Here is a 13,497-nt window from a genome sequence, read left to right on the forward strand (position 1 = left end):
TACACAGGTACAGTTTAGGGTAAGACAGGCTACCGTAGCAAAAAGATTCAAGACTATATAATGGCTCAAATATGAATGAAGTTTATCTCTTACATAATATTTCAGTGAAGGTGTTCTTGGTTGGCAGGCAGCTCTCATGGTGATTCAGAGATGAATTTGCAATGTGGCTAAGAGAGGATGTGTTCTATAGAGGCACGAGGAACCATACAGGTTTAGAGAAGTGCAAACAGTTTTGTCTGGCTAGTGCACTGGAAACATGAGGCAGTATGGCAGAAGATGAGGCTAGCAAGATAGGCAGGGCTCATAATGTGAATTTATCTGAAAGTCCTGTGAAGAATCAGACTTGGTCCTTCAAGTGATAGGAAGCCCCTGGAGTTTGTTTCTGGATTTATTGTAAATGTCTTTATTGTTTTGGGGGGGTGGTTAATATTTGATAGGAATGTTAGAAAATCAGCACTGCCAGCAGTATGCAAGTTGATCTGGATAGCTGTGAACAGAAAGTCAGGATCACCAACAAGGCAAATGTAACATTCCAGAAAAAATGTTGAAAGCTCAAAGTAGGGCAGTGGCAGTAGTGATGGGGAGGAAGGGAGAAGAAAAAGAGCAATTTAGGAAGCAGGTCAGAGGAGGCTTGGTGATTATTTAAATTCAAGGGATTAGAAAGAAAAAGTTGAGGATGCCCCTCCTTTCTGGCTTGAAGTGAGGTCTGTGTCTGTGCCTACAAAAATCAAAAGTTATTCATTTCTCTTTAACACCTAATTTATTTTATTCTGATCACTAGTGAACAAACTGAATGACAATAAATGCCCTTTCTACTAATCTTTTGAAGGCCATGCAATAAGACCTTTCAAGGTAGAATATAAGAATCCATCATATTGTCATAATAAAGTCTCCAGGATCCTTATTGATTAAATAGAAACGTAACTTGCAAAAACTGACTGTAACTTTTCAACGATGGTTGCCTGGCCCAAACATCACCAAAGGATACCTACTGGTGGCTCAAAGTAGAATTAGCTTCGCCTGTTCTGAAGTTGCTATTCATTATTCATTGTCTTTGTTTTAAAAAGAATTGGAATGTGAAAATGTGCAGTCCTCAATAAAAATCAGCATATATTAGAAGATACTCGCTCCTTATGGCTGCTGAATATTATAAAGTTAGAAGCAATCACAGGGAGTTGTGCTTGCTGCTGTATTTTCCCCGCAATATGGAAAAGGCACATTGGACCCTTAGATCCATTCCCTAAGAATTAAAGGACTGGAAATGGTTTGACTCTTCACTGAGTCTTCACTGCCATATGAGCCTGGCTGAAGATGGCACTCTGAGTTGAACTGGCACAGCTCTGCGGCATTGGAATGGTATTTCTTGACAGGGTTGGATGGCATATGTAGTTTTGTATATTGTTCTGGTGCTTCTTAAATCAAGTTGCCCAATTTAAGTCAAACAAATGTTCTATTCTCCACCATCCCTTCAAATCAACCAATCCTTTGCTTGGTCAAATCATACCCCACTGACTGCTCTGCAAATTTTCCAAGGTGCTGAAAAAAGACTTTAATTATAATAGACATTTATAAAATAATACATTCAAGTATGATTTTAATATTTGTATTTATATTATTCCTATAGTAAATAATTTTTTAGTGAGTAAATAAGTAAACTTTCAAATCTGTATAAAATAAGTGACTATAATTGAAAACAAAAATGGTTCTCAGACCTCAAGTCAGTTTCCATATTGCTTTATTTCCTGAAAAAAAATCTACCTGCATTTGTTTAATTTATTCAAAGAATATTTAATTCATCACTGTAACATTTGTGCAAGAGAAGACACCAACTTGATACACTGAGTGTTGGGCATTTCCTCTAGCATTATGAGTAGGCAAGTCTTCAAACTACTGTTGGTTTGTTCTTTACTACAGTAAGATTTGGCAAATTTAAGGGAAATTTTGGATAAATTTGTCTTAAAATTTTAATCTTGCATTTGACCTCATAAGGGTGCCTCCACCATTATCATTATTGATCTAGATCATTTCTAAGATTTTCCACCAATCACTCAAATGCAAGACCATAGTCATGCCCTATTTCTCCTGCATTCTTGGATCTTATCCCCCAAACCCTGCCAGGCAGATTTTTGGCAAAATTGGACTCATAACTGATAATTCCTAGTGTGTGGCACCACAAGGAAAATACCTCCATTTTGACAATGGCATGGAGTAAAATGTGTAAGTTATTAGTATCTCACAAATCATACCAGTTGCGTGGCATCTAAGGTTACCTGAAGCCATGCAGGAAGACAAGTCACATGATATATAGAATATCTGGGCCTATAAAAAGTTCTAAATGATGATTTAAATGTCTTTAGAGTTTCTAAGTGGGAAAGGGAAAAGTTCTGATCAAAGGATTAAAATTTAATGAAGTGGTTAAAGTTGGTGTTATGTGTTTACTGAATGTGGCCACCTCCACATATTCATATATTGAAATCATAACCCCAAATGTGATGGTATCAGGAAGTGGAGCCTTTGGGGGGTGATGAGGTCATGGGGTAGAGCCCCCATGAATGGGATTAGTGCCCCTATGCAAGAGACCCCAAAGAACCTTCTCACTGCTTCTTCCATGTGCAGACACAGTGAGAAGATAGTCATCTATGAAGTAGGAAGAAGGCCCTCATCTAACAGCACATGTGCCCATGCCTTGGACTTCCAAGTCTCCAGAACTGTGAATAATAAATTTTGTTAAGTCACCGGCCTATGGTATTTTTGTTATAGAAGTCCAAAAAGATTGACAATTGGTGTCAAAGCAGAGTACCCATAGGGAAAACACTATCTGGATTCCCATGTTCCCATTTCCATTTACCTTCCCTCAACATTTTGTGAGGTTTATATTATAAAGTGGACACCCCGGACTTCAAGGCCTTTCCCTACTTTTTATTTCCTGGTGGGGAACCACCCCAGCTGTACCATCATACCACTGCATGTTCAGAACCTCTCCTTTGGCAAGTGCTCAGCAGATCTCTGCCCAGTAAGAGGACAGAATATGCCTATGGGCCATTTACACTAGCAGAGCTCTCTATTCTTTTACCTTGAGGCTTGTTGCTGCTTTGTGGTCTCCAGCAGTTTGCTTCAGGTATTTCTTGATGTCACTTAATTTTTTAAGGTTTTTCTTTGAGCTCTGACCTGTGCACTCATTGGAGAACATTAGAATTGTTCCATCCTGTTTTAATAGGATCACTCTTTCTAGCCTCTTAGATAACTAGGAGAAGTGGAGGAATATATCCTCCAGGTTTGGTCGTTTTGGAAACATGAAAATTCTTTAGTCATTGGATCATCCTATTTTGCCTCAGATAAATCTTCTTGGATCTGATAAATAAGACTTTTACTCATTTTTTAATGTTTAGAGTTTTTTTCCCCCTGTGGTCAGTATTATTTAGATTCATTTTCTTCTTCTCCTTTTCTTTGCTTTTATTTCTTCCCTCTAGCTCTGCTGCCAGCTCCTGCCAAGTTTCTTTATCATCTATCTCTACAGCCAACTTAACTTTCTGAGCCAATGGTGTCAAAGCAGAATGCATATGGATGCTGTCAATCTCACGTGATGTAACTTGGAATTAATTTCTGATGCCTACCAGATATTTAAACTATGATCAGAGTAAAACTTGGGTGGACCTACAGTCTCTAAAGTGCTCTCTCCTTAACTCTCTATTCTCCCTTCTGCTCTTTTAGATCAGATGGAAAGCCTGAGTCTGCCTATAACACAGTATGTCTTCTGCTTTTTCCTCAGCTTCTTACCTACCTGTTTTCTAGGACTTAGGCCCACCCCCACATTCCAGCCCCACTTGTTCATGGTACCCCCACATTCCAGCCCCACTTGTTCATGATCTAACACCTTAGCACTTGCTAATCCCTTGCTTCCTATCCCTTCAAATCACTGCTGCTCTGGTCCTGCATAGAGGAGAGGCTATCTTCAAACCCAAAAGCAGCTATGTCAGAAAACTCTCTAGCATTTGCTGTGTACACTAAGACCAACCCTCACATTTGCTGGGGCCCAACATGAGCTTGGACAATATTCTCCGGGTATGCCCTCACTCTAGCCAGACAGACACTTGAACCAACTTGGCCAGTGCCCTTTGTCTTAGTAAATGAGCCTCTGTATGGCTCAAGCTCACTGTCCACCCACCCTAGATTTCCCTATATTAATGCCTCAAACCAAAGCTCATGTGGTATCATCACACCCAATCTAGATCCTGTGCATTCTCTCTGAATTCACTTTTCATTAGATACTAGCTGACAACCTGCTTATTTCTTTAGTCTTTTTTTAATATGAAAGCTATTGTCAAATTGGTTTCCATACAACACCCAGTACTTATCTCAACAGGTGCCCTCCTCAATGCCCATCACCCCCTTTCCCCTCCCTCCCATCCCTCCATCAACCCTCAGTTTATTCTCAGTTTTTAAGAGTCTCTTATGGTTTGGGTCGCTCCCTAACTTTTTGTTTAGTCTTATCCTCTCTTTTAAATGAACCCTCCCCAACTCCCCTACCACACAACACACCAGCTCAATAGAGAACATATTAAAGAAACCTCAATTTCATTATTGTTGAATAACTAGTTAATGAGCTCTTTAACAGAATACACGTGCATCACTAAGGCTTTAGAAGTTTTCCCCCCTTTATCTTGTTTCCTCAGAACTCAAACTAAAGTAGCATTAATATTTATTAACAATTCACTATTTGCTAGTCACTGGGCTCATAATTCAGTAGTTATTCAACCTTCACAATGTCCACATGAGGAAGATACCATTTTAACCCCACTTTCTCTGGAAGAGCATTAGACTTGGAAAGAGTAAGTAATATGCCTATGATCGTCAAGATAATAAGTGATAGGGTCAAGATGTGAACACTGAGTTCTTGCTCTTATCCTCAATTACACTCAGTATCACATGCCCTAAAAGAAATGTTCCTTATCCTTTACAACCTTTTAAGTCCCACTTAGGTATTAGTTTCCCAGGAGATATTTAACTCATTCATCAAAGATTTTCTGAGCACTTAGTAAGTGCCAATGACTGTATTAAGCCCAGGGGATATATCAGTTAACTAAAGAGGTAGGAGCCACTCAGTTGGACTCAGGTATAGACATATGTCTTCTGACTTAAGGAAAACATCTGCCCCAAAAGGAGGTGATCAGTGTCTTGGGGAAGGTTAGGCTCCTCCACAGCAGGATCCAAGCACAGATGGCCATATTATGTCCCCTGTGGCTGGGGCTTTCACCATAACTTCTACATTTGGTCATAAATGGGGCATTTTAAGTTAATCTACTGAGACTCTGGAATGTCATAACCAGAAAGGACAATTGAGGTCATCTGGTTTAACTGCCTTACTTTAGAAATGAAAATAAATAAACAACGTGCTGAGAAGTTAACTTTTCAAGATGACATAAATGTGTAGTGAAAAAAATCACTTTTTAAATAGTTTTCCTAACTCCCCATCGAGTGCTTTTACTCATACATCACACAGTGTCCAAAGGAAAAAATGGGGTACATGTTGAAGCCAGAATCTCCATGGCTGTAGGCAAAAATCTCCTGACCATGGATAAGCTTCTCAAAACTAAGCTCTTTATTTTAAGCCATTGCCCATGAAGCACTTCCAGAGTTTTTCAAAGTGGTATCTAATAATTAGGCAATGGGACATATGTAGATTTGTAGAACCAGCACATAATATGACTGGTTGTAGCCAAAGGTGTACAGACTTAGTACCCATCTCCTGTTTGAAGTGGGCAAAGAACGAGAAAACTTAGAGAACCCTATCTTGGCTATCAAGCCTTCTTATTAATCAGTATCATCACAGATTTCTCTTTTCCAGACCCTCTCATTCATACTCACCTAGGCAGCATTGTTGGGTTTCACTATTGAGGATATTAGGTTAGCATGAACTCAGTTCTGAATATCCACTACATTCCCCTCATACGAGTTTACCACTTTTGCAGTTTATCCTGGTGTTTAGGTGTATAATCTCTTTACCTCCCCCATCCCACCCCTTGCCGTGTAGTTTTTTTTTTTTTCCTTCTGACATACTTGCTTTGTGCTATATTTAACTCCTGTACATAAGCATTAATATCCAGCCACACAAGTGAAGGTGCTGCTGTGCATTACTTCCACCAGGTACAGTAGGGGTTTATTTGGCTAATTCTCTTTGGGGATAGGGAAACAGATGCAAACACAATAAGAGAAGGGCTGAACCTTTTCTCCACAGTATACCGAATACAAATCTTTATAAGATTGTTATGTGCATGATTTTCTTCTTTTGCTTTTTACCTACTTTTTGCCTTTGGTTTTGGCTGGCACACAGAGCAACTTACAAAAAGGAAGGCTCACAAAATAAATGTTCCCCTGAAAAGAACATGCTCTTAACATAAAACGAAACACAAAAGATCAACAACATAAATTGTTCTTATAAGATTTCCAATTGCCTAGAACAGTGTCTGGTATATAGTGTGTACTCAAAAAATTGTTTAATGAATAAAACCAGATGTGATTTCTTCCCTTCTGGCTAGTCTCCCTTTGGCTGGATAGGAACTCCACCTATGCTGAGGAGGTCAAGACCATGAACCAAAGAGAGGGTATATAGTCATTACAGGCTATTTATTGATCCAATTTCTTCTGTCTTTCCTTTTTAACTTGTGATTTCTGAAATCTTCTCCTCTTCCATATTCTCCTTCCCCTCCCCCTTTTCCTTTTTAGTGCAAGTCTCTCATTTGCCTTTTTTATTTACTTAAGCACTCAGACCACAGTGCTTTTTTATTTTTAGATACAGTAAATCATTGCTTTATTAGAACAAAAAACTGATGTATTCATGGTTTTTTTATCCAAGGCAACTTTTTTGTTTTGATTTGGCTTACCTTTGTTTTTGTGAGAAAGAAAATCACAAAATGCAATATTTATTTGATCCTTAGGTGGTAAAAATTTTATTTAATGGACCTGCTAAATATATAAGATTATAATTTTATTCAGTTAAGGAAATGGAGATGGTCTGTGGGAGAGGAAGAAGATGGCAGTATATGGGAAAAAGCACTAGGAGGGGCAAAAACACTCCTAAGTAACAGAAAGAGGTGAGAAAGACAAGTAGACTGGGAGGAAAGTGGCTAGAGACTGAAAAATCCATAGAAGGAAAAAGGTTCAAAAGGAGGGGAGTCTCACATGGACTCTCAAAGGTCTTTCTGGAGAACTTTTGTGGGGAGAACAGGGCAAGTGTAGAGGGCGATGCTCCTCTCTGCTTCACATCCACCAGAAACACAGAGGCTGTTCTCTTTTATGAATCTTACTCCCATCCTCTTGGTCCTTCAGCTGCTTCAGAGAGGACGCCAGCTGGAGCAAGAGGATGCTTCTAGGATGATATCCAAAGTCAGAGAACTCTGCACAGAAGCTGTTCTGCCTGTTATAAATGAGAGCAACTCAACTGAGGGGATTCTCAGCTAATAAAAACCTACCCACTAAAAAAAGTCTAGCCAGAGTTGATAGTGCATATATCGAGTGACACCCAGCCTGTGTCCACTCTAACTGGTCAATGCTGATGCTTTATTTATAAATAGTTTAAGTATTACTAACTACCTTCAGATAGCTAGGAAATGAAGTCATTATTTTAGATCACATGTACCTCTAATTCTTTTAAATATATTAGTATAAGCAAGTTAGTTTCATTCACTCATTCACCCAACAAATGTTTACTGAGAATTTATTATTGCCAATGTGCTAAACAATGGGAAATAAAGTTTAAGATAGAATTGATGACCTGATCTCAGGGTACTTTATAGAACATTCTTAAAAAATTATATTTTGTTCTGCTTTTAGTAGGGAGCCAATGAAAAGTTTTAAACAGGGGAGCAGTCCAGTCAGACTTCTACTCAGATACATCACTTTGATATCCAGATATAATTATGGACTAGGTCAAATGGCTGTTGCAATAGTATAGGTAAGAGTGATAATCAGTTTGACCAAACCTGGAGCAAAGAAACATGAGAGAGGCTTAAAACTAGAAACAGTAGGACATGGGGACACCTTAACTGTTGAGTGTTAGAGGAGTAAAGGGGGCAGGATAGTTCTCAGGTTCCTGAATGAAATGTGTGGAATGTATGGATTGCTTCAGAAGGAGGGATCCAGTCAGGGTTAGAGATGGGTGGAAAGGAAGTGAGGAAGGGGGAGAAGAGCAGAGTGCTGCAGGTAGAAATGAGAACCAGGTAGCACTGAGACAAAGGCTGGGGAAGGTAACAGAGAGACTAAGAAATTATGAGCACAGTTAGAAAGAGAATCTGGGCAGTGCAGTGAAGTTCTGAGTGATTCAAAGTGGAGACTAAGAGTGTACTTTTTTTTTTTTTTTAAAGACACTGAAATAGGAGACAGAATGATATAGTGGGAAGTGGGTAGGGTTTGGAGTCCAACTGATATGAAATTAAAACAGCTGTCACTTACTTGCTACAAAATCTTGCACAAGTTACTCAACAATTCCCAGATTTTTAAAAAACTTATAAAATGGAGACAATATCTTGTACATAGGATTGTTCTGAGTATTAAAGGTTATACTATGCTTAGTGTTTAGCACTGTTCTAGAAGGTTCCTTTCCTGATTTTCTCTAGTTTTACCCTCCTCCAGGCCATCAACTTCTGAGTTCATTTTCAAAAAAGAGGTTAGATGAGACTAGTGCCCTGCTTATCATCCCTCATGGAAATCCTTTACCTACAGTATAGAAGCCACAAGTGGTCCTTTGTGGTCTAATCTCTGCTTATACTTTTAGCCCATTTCTCATCACTTTGGTACCTCACTCCAGCTACACCACATTTAAAGCATCATCTTTCATATCTTCAAGTCTTAGAATAAACTGCTTCCTCTTCTTAGTGTCTTCATCTAGTTCTCTGATTATATAACCCTTTATCAACTTTTGAAGACTTAAGTTCAAGACACAGATATCTATGTAGATGTCTTAGCCTGATCCCTAGTCTGCACTAACCTCCACCATCCACACATCAAAATATAGATTCTACCAGTTGTTCTTAAGCAATATTTAATTATTCGTTCATGTGTTTAATTTTCTCCCACCCAACAGACTGATACATCCATAAAAGCAAGATGATTTCTTGTTGTATCCTCAGTAATTTTACAATTAGTTGTCCAATAAATGTCTGTTTAATTAATGCCTGATTTTAGTGTAAAGCCATGGGTTCCACAGGTTAAGCAGGCACTGCTTAAACATTTTAAAACCACATAAACAAAGGATAATTTAGGACAGTACTTTCTTGGGAGTCTTGTGGTCAGTTGCCTCCCCTGAGATTAGATTTGAGGTTCAGATCATTACTGTAAGGGCAAGATCCAGGCCCTAAAATCCTATTACCCTAAAGGTTTATTCCCAGCCCCAATTTCTGGTCCAGAATGGAAGTCAGAGAGAGGAGGCACAGTGTGGTAGTTAAGAGCACTGGATGCTGGAGTGGGACTGTCTGGGTTCAAATCCCTTTCACTGGCCAGTACTAACTATAGGACCATGGACTACTTATTTAACCTCTCCATTGCTCAGCTTCTTTATTTATAAAATGGTGATGATAATAACGGGACATACCCCCTAGAGATGTTAGGAGGATTGGGTGAGTTAATACAAATGAGAAGATTAGAACAACTGTCACATAATAATAAGACTTAGTTTACTGACTTGTGACTCCTTTTAAGGATATTAGTAGCTGAAGTTGTGTATATGTATATACACATATATATGTATATATATACACACACATGTATATATATATACAATATATACTATATATACACACACACATATGTGTGTGTGTGCGTGTGTGTATACATGTGTGTATACCACTTTGTGCATATAAAGTTAGTAGGATATAAACCATAGGCCAATAGAATTTCATGAAAGTCCCAAGGGAGATCCAGATCCTATACTGACTCTGAAATCAGCATGGGCTCCCTATCATCTTTTTGTCTGAGCTTCTGTGCTCCTTCTCCAGTGATGCCAGTCAACAAATATTCTAAAATTACCTACTATGGTTGAGGCACTGTTCTATGTACAAGGAGTCAAATCCCTTCTATTCAGAGCTATTTAAAAGACCTTTAAAATCAGGGAGATTTCCCATGATTTTTGGCCTTAAAAGATCCTTACAACTAGGACAAGGAACAATCTGTTTTGTTTTTTTTTTTTTTTCTCCCTGCCTTATCTATCTTTCTTTTTTCTTCCTCTCTTCCTTTCTAAAATAGCATTCTTAACACGTATAGGTACTATGGTGATAGCTACCATATAAATATGGAAGAGAGAACAAGAGAGGAGAAGGAGGTAATTAACTCAATTGTATAAGGCTTTCTTTAAGAAGAAGAAAGGAATGAAATTATGGAGAACCTATTTCCAAAGAGGCAGAAAGGGTGCTGTGAAAGACATGCTTACAGTCAGACCTAGAACACAATGCTGACACCAAAACACAGTCCACTCAATTCTTACACCTGATTATGCAAAGCAGCCCACTTTCCCTCCTGCTTTTCCCTCTCTATGTAAATAATTTCTTTATAAATGGGAAAAATGGAGAACAAGCCTTTTAAACAGTTGTCATAAATTAGAATAAATTGCATTAATTCAAAATGTAAAACTAGGAGAGCCAGGAGAACATGCAACATATTTTCCCCAAATAACACTGTGAACAAGCACAAGTGTATACTTTGGGCATATGTATATCTTTCCTCTGACTGACAGCCTGAAGGAGATAGTCCATGTGATTTTTATGTTGCTGAGGTGGAAACAATCTTTATTTGGATTGAATAGCAGAGTAAACAGGAATGAATAAGAGACACAAAAGTTTACAGTACAGATGGTTTCCGATTCTTTTTTAAAAATTGCATGCGTTTTCAATTAAAAGCGCATTTGCCTTTTGTTCTAGTCGACTGTCCTAAAGACTTTTCATGGTTGTACACCACAAAAAATTAGAGGTGATCAGTAAATCATGTTCTGTGTTTAATAATGTTACACACACTAAATGCAGGCAGAAGTTTATCTTCTCTACTTTTTAATCTGAAAAGATTAAGTTTATCTTATAGTTCTGTAAGTCATTAAGGAACTAAAAAACTTTGTGATAACAAGCTTAGGTAAAAAAAAATAATAAACTAAGGAGGATATTCATATACACACTGTGTGTGTGTGTGTACATGTATACCCATGTTTTTGGAGAGAATGGGTATAAGATTTTAATGATTCAAGGAAAATAGTAAAAAAGTGTGCCAAAAGTGGTTTCCAGAGACACAGAATAATTTGCTTAAACTATAATGACACCCACCTATGAGTGGCATACACCTGTGCCCCTAAAAGCCTTCTTCCTAGAACTGGAAGAGTGTTTTGCTTCCCACACAGTCATCTGGCTCTGTCATCGAATGAACTGCCTTGGGTGACACAAGGAAAGGGTAACATAACGATCCATCTTCAGTCGACAAATCTGCCTTACCTGTGGTGAGAGGCAAAAGGCTATTCTGATTGAATTATCTACAACTCTTTTATAGTAATGTCAAAATGTAAAATAAAACAGCACTACCTCAATACTCATTAAGCATTTTTTTAACTTGCATAATTATGGCAGTGAATCACGGCTTATCTTTTAACCTGTGTTAAACATCGCCTTTACCCCCCATATTTTTTGACCACAGACTCTAGGGCAGTCAAATGCTCTAATTCAGGGGCATTTGAGAGAAAAGAGGACAAACACACACGTCTGACTTTCAGGCTCATCCTTGTTTCTGCAGGCTCTTCTGTCTGCCTTGAAAAGGCAAGTTATGGCTCTCAAGGGTGCTCTAATCTGGAACAATTCCCACAAAACAATCAATGGCAAATCATTATTTCTTTCCTTTCCCCAAAGAACAGGATGCACAGAAAATAATGCACATGTAGTAAAGAGTTGAAAGCCTAATGCACATAGGAAACTCGCCGCCCCTCCAAATCAGCACATCAGGCCACCAGATACCAGTCTCAGGCAGGAGTTAGTCATCATTTTCTTACATGAGCCATGCTCTCCTCCCTGGATTGATGCATCTTCTTCTCCTCTACATAAAGAATTAGCAGAATAAAGTAAAAATAAGAGGACTCTGGGGCCGCAGATGGCTGACCAGCTGTTTCTGAGTGACTCCCCATGCATGAATCAGTGCCTCATCTGAGCTTTAGTGCTTCCATGTTTGGGGGACAAAATATTCTGCATTTTGGAAAAGTAGTTCATGGAAAATAATACAGCAAACTAACATTTATAGAAAACCACAGTCATCTTGTAACAAATGTCCTAAATTATGGACTCAGAAGCAGATCCAGTTTTACCCAAGGTTCTCTGTCTACAGTGCCTGTAGGTTTTTGTTGTTGTTTGTAACTGTGGCTCCTCCCAACCCCCACCCCGAGTGCCTCTTTTTTAATGATACACCACTTTATATAATATACCACACAGAAGACCAAATTTCAGCCCGGAGAAGAGGCAAGCGGTGAGGGTGGAGGATTTAAAGGGCTTCACTTTTCTGTCCCCTTTGGAGATTCATCTTATATATTTTATTTAGTTTGATGGTAAGATTAATGCTGCTTCTGAAAGCCTCCTGGTTCCCTTTTAAACAACATTCATTTCCCAGTGCTTAAGTGCAATGTTGGGGGTATTGACAAAATAAAAGTAGAACGGAACTTTATATTCCACCCTCTTCCACTCTCTTTCAATGCGGAAGTTTCTGGCAAGGCAAGAGCTTCACTGAAGCCTTTTCCTGGTTGTTCTCTTTAATTTTAGATGATTGTTTGATGTGAATGTCTCTAAGAGAGTTTATTTTAATACGCAGAGGAGCAGAGATAGCTCCAAATGCCTATTATCAGGAAAAAGGCATTATATGTGATGGGAGAGTAAGAAACCTTCTGTGATCATTTTTATTCAATGAAAGCCATTCCTTTGGGTGGGAGAGTCAAATGCTAGTACCCACACATGCTGCATGCATACCAGCACGAGCCGGAGGAATGCAGATTTCTGTATCTGAGAGCAGCTGCTAAGTGAAATGGAACGTCCAACAGATGGCTGCATTGTCATTGTTGGGGGAGGAGGAAGGGGAGCTATTTTGGTTTTTCTGTTGAGGGTGTGTGTGTGTGTGTGTGTGTGTGTGTGTGTGTTTAATAGGATGTATTCTCCTCTACCTGGATCTTTCCGGTATTTTCAAGGGCTTTTTTCACTTTGAATCTTAAAAGTGGAATAAGCACTAGAGATCTTCTGGTCATTTGACATGTAATGGGAAAGGAGAGAGATCAAGGGCACATAGCTTGTTAGAGCCAAAACCAGAACTCTTTCATTAAGCCATACCACAGAGAAGTCATGCATTCTACTTACTTGAGTACTGGTATTTAACATCAATACCAAAGCTCAAGAGAAGGAAACACTCTATCATCTATAGTTTCATAGTCTGAAAAGTACATGTATATTATTTGCTTTTAAAATTTTATGATGAAATTGCCTTGTAATTCTCAAATTG

General features: G+C 38.6%; 1 long non-coding RNA gene across 3 annotated transcripts in view; it reads left to right on the forward strand.

The window, feature by feature from the left end:
• LOC132681189 (uncharacterized) overlaps nucleotides 1–13,497 on the forward strand; it is a 176,951-nt gene that overhangs the window by 149,034 nt on the left and 14,420 nt on the right. The window contains exon 5 of one of the 3 annotated variants that reach the window (XR_013556104.1): nucleotides 3,471–3,968. The exons of the other annotated variants lie outside the window; for them this stretch is intronic. This is a non-coding gene — a long non-coding RNA (uncharacterized LOC132681189). Of the gene's footprint in view, nucleotides 1–3,470; nucleotides 3,969–13,497 lie in introns of those variants that run through there. 3 annotated transcript variants of the gene reach the window in all.

The sequence above is a fragment of the Panthera onca genome, chromosome A1, assembly GCF_046562875.1.
Source record: "Panthera onca isolate mPanOnc1 chromosome A1, mPanOnc1 haplotype 2, whole genome shotgun sequence".
NCBI lineage: Eukaryota > Metazoa > Chordata > Mammalia > Carnivora > Felidae > Panthera > Panthera onca.